General features: G+C 45.0%; 1 pseudogene; it reads left to right on the top strand.

Moving 5' to 3' along the window:
- The first annotated feature begins 215 nt into the window (after nucleotides 1-215).
- LOC100751007 lies at nucleotides 216-2945 on the top strand (annotated as a pseudogene).
- The last annotated feature ends 5237 nt before the right edge of the window (nucleotides 2946-8182 follow it).

Consider the following 8182-nt stretch of genomic DNA (forward strand, 5'->3'; position numbering starts at 1 on the left):
AGGCAGATCTCTGTGAGTCTGAAGCCATCCTGGTCTGCATAGTGAGTTCCAGGCCAGATGGAGTTACATAGGTCGGAAGAAGTAGCTGCAATAAACACCGTTGTGTAGAAAACCTATTCCGGTAGCTCCCCCTGGCCTCAGGCGCAGCTGCTCGAGGGGAAGGAGTTACCGCCGCTCTTTGGCAATAGAATTTACCCTAATGGCTGTGACCTAAACTCCTTAGGAAGCCCCGGGGTCATGGCCCAGTAGCACCCAGAAGAAGGGTTTTGTGGAGCCCATCACAGTGGTGGTGCCTCCCTCAGGACATCAGGACCCTCTGTGGACCCTGAAATACTTGCATTCTCAGGACTCAGGGACTCAACAGACACTGCTCCTAAAGCTACACGCTGCCTCACAGAACCCTCTGGTTCTAAGTACACACAGCCCCCAAACCCAGCCCCCTGGAAGGATCCAAGCCATGGACCTCCAAGGGGGTTCAGGACCACCTAGAGAAGGAGGCTACCTTGATGAGAGTGAGGCACCCTCAGAAGAGTCAGGAGCGGACCAGGAACTCTCAAGAGAGAACGAGACTGGGCACCAGGAGGACGGGAGCCCTTCTTTTTTTTTCCCATTTGGTCTGCTTGTAACTGCCAGGGAAGCCCTGGAATTCCCGAAGGAACTCACTCTGAGGAAGGAGATGGCTCTTCTAGCAACTTTTGCCACCATTGCACCTCCCCATCCTTAGAGAAAGACGAAGAGTTAGAAGAATATGATGACAAGGAATCTCTTAAATTTCCCACTGATTTTTCACGTGTGTTCAGTGGAAAGAACCCCCCCCCCCGACATCCCAGAGGCAGAGGCACAGTTTTTTGACCAAGAAGGATACTTGGGATAGTGGACGCAGACATCCCAGGTCCCCAGGTCGTCATCAGCTGTGCCGAAAACGAAATCAGGCAGATAAGCACAGAGGCCTGGGACTGTGGGGTGTGGAGGAGCTATGTCAGCTTGGACAGGCAGGCTTCTGGTAGCTGATTTGTAAGACCCCAGGAAACTCAGGCCTCCAGAATCTTTTCCCAGGACCTCGGCCACCCCAATCACCATACGGAGGCAAAAACTTGATGCAAACAGCAAGAGGCTTTAATGAAAGGTGGATGTTTGTACAAACGGACTCTCTCAGCAAGCAGGCTAGAGAGCAGCCCTGTCCCCCAGGCACAGGCGTTTTTAAGGCAAACCCCACAAGTTTAGGGAGGGACCTAGACTCTCTGTTCGTTGAGTATGTGACCAGAGTCATGGGTTCCTAGGAGGCCCTTTGTCTTGAGGAGAGGGCTGGGAATCAGATGGCCTCCTGACCCACCAGTTGTAAAACCTGCAGACCTCAGGATATGCTTATCTTGCCTGAGCAAATGGTAGCTATCTCTTTGTTTCATAGGGACCTTTAATTGTTAATTATTGACACATTGGCCAGTGGGGAAATCTGTTTCCTCCATGAGCCCCTCAGGGAGGGTGGCCATCTGGGAATTCTTGGTACCCAGTTATCTTATGGCCTTGTAAGCTGGTAAATTCCAGGCACTAAGTCATAGTAGTGGCCTTAGTTTCTGGGTTAGGCTGCCCTACATTCAGTTTGGAGAGTTTCCTTATCTGGGCTATATTTCTTTGCTAATTTTTAAGTCTTTCAATTGAACTTCTAGCATTGGTGGGAGAGTATGTAGAAACATGTGGCCATCTCATTTATGCATACAGGCAGCTGAAAGGCAGTGACCTGGACCTCTTTAGAGTTTGGGTGGGAGCTTGGGCAGGGAGATTGGGGGGCTGGACCCAGGTGATGGTCCAGTTCCTAAGCCAGAGCTTTTCCTGTGCAGCAGGGCTATTCACCCATCTTCTTAGGCCAGTGGGTGCTTTCCTGCTCCTGGCTCTTGCCCTCCTTTTGGGTTGTCTACAGCTGGGCTGGCAGTTTTTGGTGGGACTGGGTGACAGGTTAGGCTGGAGGGATAGAACCACCAGGCTGGTCTCTTGGCTGGATTCTCCAACTGTGCACCGTTGCTTGACTCTGCTTAGGCTGGAGTTTCCTTGGGTCAAGCCGAGGACTGATAAGCAAGGTAATGGACCTGCCGCTAGTGGGCGCTACTGCCAGCCAGAAGAGGAAGTGGCCCGACTTTTGACCATGGCCGGGGTCCCTGAGGATGAACTGAATCCTTTTCATGTGCTGGGGGTTGAAGCTACAGCATCAGATATGGAGCTAAAGAAGGCCTATAGGCAGCTAGCAGCGATGGTTCATCCTGATAAAAATCATCATCCCAGGGCTGAGGAGGCCTTCAAAGTTTTGCGGGCAGCTTGGGACATTGTCAGGAGCCCAGAGAGGTGGAAGGAGTATGAGAATGGCAGAGAATGAGCTAATCCGGTCAGTGAATGAGTTTCTGTGGACGCTACAAGATGACCTCAAGGAGGCAATGAATACTCTGATGTGCAGCCGATGCCAAGGAAAGCATAGGAGGTTTGAAGTGGACCGGGAACCTAAGAGTGCCAGATATTGTGCGGAGTGTAACAGGCTGCATCCTGCTGAGGAGGGAGACTTTTGGGCAGAGTCAAGCATGTTGGGCCTCAAGATCACCTACTTTGCCCTGATGAATGGAAAGGTCTACATATCAGAGTGGGCTGGATGCCAGCGTGTGGGAATCTCTCCAGATACCCACCCACAGAGTTCCTTACCATATCTCATTTGGTTCTCGGGTACCGGGCACTAGTGGTCGGCAGAGAGCCACGCGAGAGACCCCGCCTGCTGACCTGCAGGATTTCTTGAGCCGGATCTTTCAAGTACCCCTCTGGAGCAGATGTCCAATGGGAACTTGTTTGCAGCACCTCACCCTGGACCTGGGGCCACTGCGACCTCCAAGCCCAACAGTACAGTACCCAAGGGAGAAGCCAAACCTAAACGGCGGAAGAAAATGAGGCGGCCCTTCCAACGCTGACACCCTTCTCTTCTTTCCTCAAATCAATGTCAGGGAATCAAAAGGGCTGTGTACAGCACAGGATGGAATTTGATTTATTTTTAAATACTTTAAAAGGGGAAAAGATTAAATTGTTCACTCAGTACTTAGAGGAAGTCCGTGACCTATACTCCCTCTTCCCCAACACCTAGGAACTGTATCTTGTCTTCTGACAATACCAAAGAAATAAGAGATGGCTAGAGCAAACAACATAGGGGTCTGGACCTAGTCCAGTCAGTGTGTTCCTGAGGTGTGGGAACTGGGCATTTTCTGGGTTCTGTATGCCTTTATCTTATCATTTGCTTTCAGAGCAAATGAAACTCACCCTTTTTAAATGAGTGTATCTTATTTCCCATTTCAGGGGTTCCTCCCTCTTTACTCTGATGTACTAGTTAAAAGAAAAAACATGTAGCCCTAATTTTGGAGATATAGAATTCAGAGTGGAAACTGAATTTTTCCTCTGACTTTCACTTTATGGGAAACCACTTGACTTCAGGCTTGTTTTTGCAAGGATGGCCAAAATTAATTAATTTTTAAAAAGAAGACTTAATGCCCTGTACCCTTGGGTGAGGGAGAAGCATAGAGGGGTTCCCAGAGGCCCCTTGTGAGCCAAGGGTTTGTATTTTTTTGTTTGTTTGTTTTGTTTTTGGAGACAGGGTTTCCCTGTGGCTTTGGAGGCTGTCCTGGAACTAGCTCTTGTACACCAGGCTGGTCTCGAACTCACAGGGATCCGTCTGCCTCTGCCTCCTGAGTGCTGGGATTAAAGGTGTGCGCCATTACCGCCAGCGGGTTTGTATTTTTTTTAAAGTTTGTTCATATTTGTATGTATATATCTATTTAAAGCCAGGGAATTATCTTTCTATAAATATATAACTGGCAACTTAAAAAAAGAAGAAAATCTTGCTGGGCGGTGGTGGCACACACCTTTAATCCCAGCACTCCGGAGGCAGAGGCAGGTGGATCTCTGTGAGTTCGAGACCAGCCTGGTCTACAAGAGCTAGTTCCAGGACAGCCTCCAAAACCACAGAGAAACCCTGTCTCTAAAAACCAAAAAAAAAAATCTATTCCATGAAACTATAGCAGAAAAGTTTCCAAGTGTAGAGAAATAGACATCCAAACACAAGACACATTAGAACCCCAAGCAGATGAGACCAGAGAACACAACACACCATACTCAAGATGTCAAGAACACAAAGCTAAGAAACAAAACTTAATGCTGTAAGCAAAAGCCAGCTCATAAGAGCAGAAGCATCAGAATAACAGAATTGCTTGTCAGAAACCCTCAAAGTCAGGAAAGCACAGAGTGTTACATTCTCAGCACCCAAGCAGCTAACTGCCAACCCAGAACAGGATATCAGGCAAAGCTACCTTTGATTTTTACAGAGAAACAGGACACTTCAAGACCAGTACAGACTAAAGTAGTTCATGACCATCAAGCCAGCTTTGTAGAAGATATTTAAGGGAGTACTATACTATTAGGACTAAGATAGACAGTCTTAATGGTTAGAGCACAGTTAATATCAAATTTTATAGGAGGAATAGCTGAAGAAAGAACTAGGAAGGAACCCAGTGTTTCCAACAGAGTGAACCATTAAATTCCTTATACTAAAGAGAAAGCAAAGAACAAACCGTAATCAAACAAACCAGGAAACCAATAAAGTTATAGGAATTTCCTGTGGTCGTTTGAATGAGAATGGTCTTCATAGGCTCCTATGTTTGAATTCTTGGTTCCCAGTTGGGAGAACTGTTTGGGAAGGAATAAGAGGTGTGGGTTTGGTGGAGGAAGTGTGTCACTGGGGGCAAGCTTTGAAGTTTCCAGTAGCTTTCTCTGCCTTGTGCCTGTGGACTAAGATGTCAACTCCTAGCTACTGCTCCAGGACCATGCATGCCTGCTACCCACCGTGGTATTGGTCATGGACTCATCCTCTGAAACTGTAAGCATACCTCAATGTAAAACATCTTAAATATAAATGGCCTCAATTCAGCAATAAAGAGACATGGACTGGATTAAAAAATTAGACACAATTTTCTGTTGTCTCCCAGAAACTTTACCAGTAAAGAGACAGAGTATCAAAGGATGGAAAACAATCTATTAACTGAGCAGAAACTGAAAACAAGATAGTGTAGCTACTCTTATATCCGATAAAGTCGTTTTCAAACCAAAATTAGAAGAGATAAAGAAAAGCCACTACATAGAATAAAGGGAACAGTGTGTCAGAAAGATGTAACAGTTGCACATATTTTTGTACTACATACTGGGGCTTCCAATTTTATATGAAAAGAACCCACTATTGAACATAAGAGGTCAAAATATTGATACAATAATGGTGGGTGATTTTAATAACTGGATGTCATTTCTGGATAGGTATTCCAAATAAAAAAAAAAACAAGAGAGGCTGTGGCTGAGCACAGTTGGTAAAATGCTTACCCAGCACGCTCAACACTGTGGATTCTATCTCCAGCATTGTACAACATGGTGCACACATGTAAAGGTGTTGGTAGGAGGATCAGAAGTTCAAAGTCATGTTCAGATACATTGTAAAACCTGTTGACAGAGGCTTATAGAAATTATAAACTGTTTGACCGATGGCTCAGGCCAAACATTGGCTAGCTTTCTCTTAATTATTAACCCATTCCTTTTTTAAGATTAATTTTTAATTTAAGTTAAAATAATCTTATTTTACATACCAATCCCAGTTTCCTCTCCCTTCTGTCTTCCCATCCCCCCACCATCTCCCCATCCATGCCTCAGAAAGACTGAGGCCTCCCATGGGGGATCATCAAAGTTTGTCACATCATTAGGGGCAGGACCGAGGCCCTCCCCCATGTATCTAGGCTGAAAGAGCCTCCATAGGGAATGGGAATCAAAAGTCCATTCATGCACTAGGGATAAATACTTGTTCCACTGCCAGTGGCCCCATAGGCTACGCCAAGCCCCACAACTGACACCCACGTTCTGGGGCCTAGTCTGGTCTTATGCAGGTTCCCCAATTGTCAGTCTGGAGTTTCTAAGCTCACACTTTCTCAGGTCAGCCATTTCTGTGGGTTTCCCCACCATGGTCTTTACCCCTTTGCTCATCATTCCTCCTCTCTACAACTGAATTCCAAAAGTTCTGCTCGGTGCTTAGTTGTGAAGCTCGGTGCTTCCATCAGCTATTGCATGAAGGCTCTATGGTGGCATTTAAGGTAGTCATCAATCTCATTATAAGGGAAGGGCATTTAAGGTAGCTTCTCCACTATTGCTTAGATTCTTAGTTGGGGTCATTCTTGTGGATTCCTGGGAATTTCCTTCATGCCAGGTTTCTCGTTAATGCTATAATGGTTCCCTGTATCAAGGTATCTCTTTCCTTGCTCTCCTCTGTTCTTCCCCCAACTCGACTTTCCTAATCCCTCATGTTCTCCTTCTCCTTCCCCTTCTCCCCTTCTCTTTTTTCCTACTTCCCTCTCCCTCCTCCCATGCTCCCAATTTACTCAGGAGATCTTGGCCCTTTTTCCTTCTTGGGGGGGTCCATTTATGTCTCTCTTAGGGTCCTCTTTGTTTCCTAGTACAGTTTCTGTGGGGTTGTGGGTTATAGGTTGGTTATCCTTTGCTCTATATTTAATATCTACTTATGAGTGAGTACATACCATGTTTGTTTTTCTGTGTCTGTGTTACCTCACTCAGGATCGTTTCTTCTAAGTTCTATTCATTTGCTTGTGCATTTCAAGATGTCATTTTTTTTTCCCACGGAGTAGTACTCCATTGTGTAAATTTACCATATTTTCTTTGTCCATTCTTCAGTTAAGAGGCATCTAGGTTGCTTCCAGGATCTGGCTATTACAAATAATGTCGCTATGAACATAGCTGAACAGATGTCCTTGTGGTGCATGTGAATGTGCATCCTTTGGGAATATGCGTAAGGAGTAGAATACCTGGGTCTTGAGGTAGACTGATTCCCATTTTCCTGAGAAACTGCCATCCGATTTCCAGAGTGACTGTACAAGTTTGCACTCCCACCAGCAATGGAGGAGTGTTCCCCTTTCTCTACATTCTCCCCAGTATAATCTGCCATTGGTGTTTTTGATTTTAGCCATTCTGACAGGTGTAAGATGGTATCTGAGAGTTGTTTTGATTTGCATTCCCCTGAAGGCTAAAGATGTTGAGCAATTCCTTCAGTGCCTTTTGAACATTCCTCTGTTGAGAATTCTCTATTTAGATCTGCACCCAATATTTTAATAGGATTATTTGATGTTTTGGTGACTAGCTTCTTGAGTTCTTTGTATATTTTGGAGATCAACACCCTGTCTGATGTGGGGTTGATGAAGATCTTTTCCCATTCTGTAAGCTGCCATTTTGTCTTGTTGGCTTTAGTAATCCATTTCTATTAATCTGTGTATCTCCATGTAGTCTTGGCTTACTGGTGATGCCCATACTTCTTGCTTCTTTGGCAGCTACATGCCTTCTCTTTTACTCTGCCTACTACCTTTATCTATCCCTGTTTGGATTTCCCACCTGACTAAATCCTGCCTGTCCATTGGCTGAAACAGCTTTATTCATCAATCAATAAGAGAAACATATATTCACAGCATACAGAAGGACATCTCCCATCATCTCCTCTTTTCTGTCTAAATAAAAAGGTTTTAACTTTAACATAGTAAAATTATATATACAAAAACAGTTATCAAGCAAGAACCATAGTTGACTATATTTAGTCTACTAACATTTGACAAGATTTAAAGAAAGTATTCTATCATATATCTTATCTTTGTGAATCTAAAGCTTTATGTGTAACTTATTTTTTATCATAACTAAGGAAAACCATAGCCATAATTGTCTTTAACTCCATCAAAGACCCCCAGAAGAATACTATATAAGCTCTAGAATTGACAGTACATCTTGCTGCCTGGACAGTTACCCAAAGTTCCTCTGTAATGGTGGGGCATCCCTCTCAGCCGATAGGCCCAGAATGTCTGGCAGACTTTTTGATGAATCGGAACCTTGAAGGACCATCCTGTCCCTTGGCAAGTTCAGCAGTCACTTTTCTTTGTAACCTGCTTGTCCAGTTTGAGCAGCATGCTGTCAAGCAGTCCAGGCAAGAGCAGTTACTTGTCCAAATGGCTATCCTCTGCCAGGTTGAAGGCAAACTCCATAATGAGTTTCTTCAATGCCCATCTTCCTCTCTGGCATAATTGGTGTTGTCAGGAGCAGTTGTGTCTCACTGTCATGAAAAACCCTAGTA

The sequence above is a fragment of the Cricetulus griseus genome, chromosome 4 (genome assembly GCF_003668045.3).
Source record: "Cricetulus griseus strain 17A/GY chromosome 4, alternate assembly CriGri-PICRH-1.0, whole genome shotgun sequence".
Classification (NCBI taxonomy): domain Eukaryota; kingdom Metazoa; phylum Chordata; class Mammalia; order Rodentia; family Cricetidae; genus Cricetulus; species Cricetulus griseus.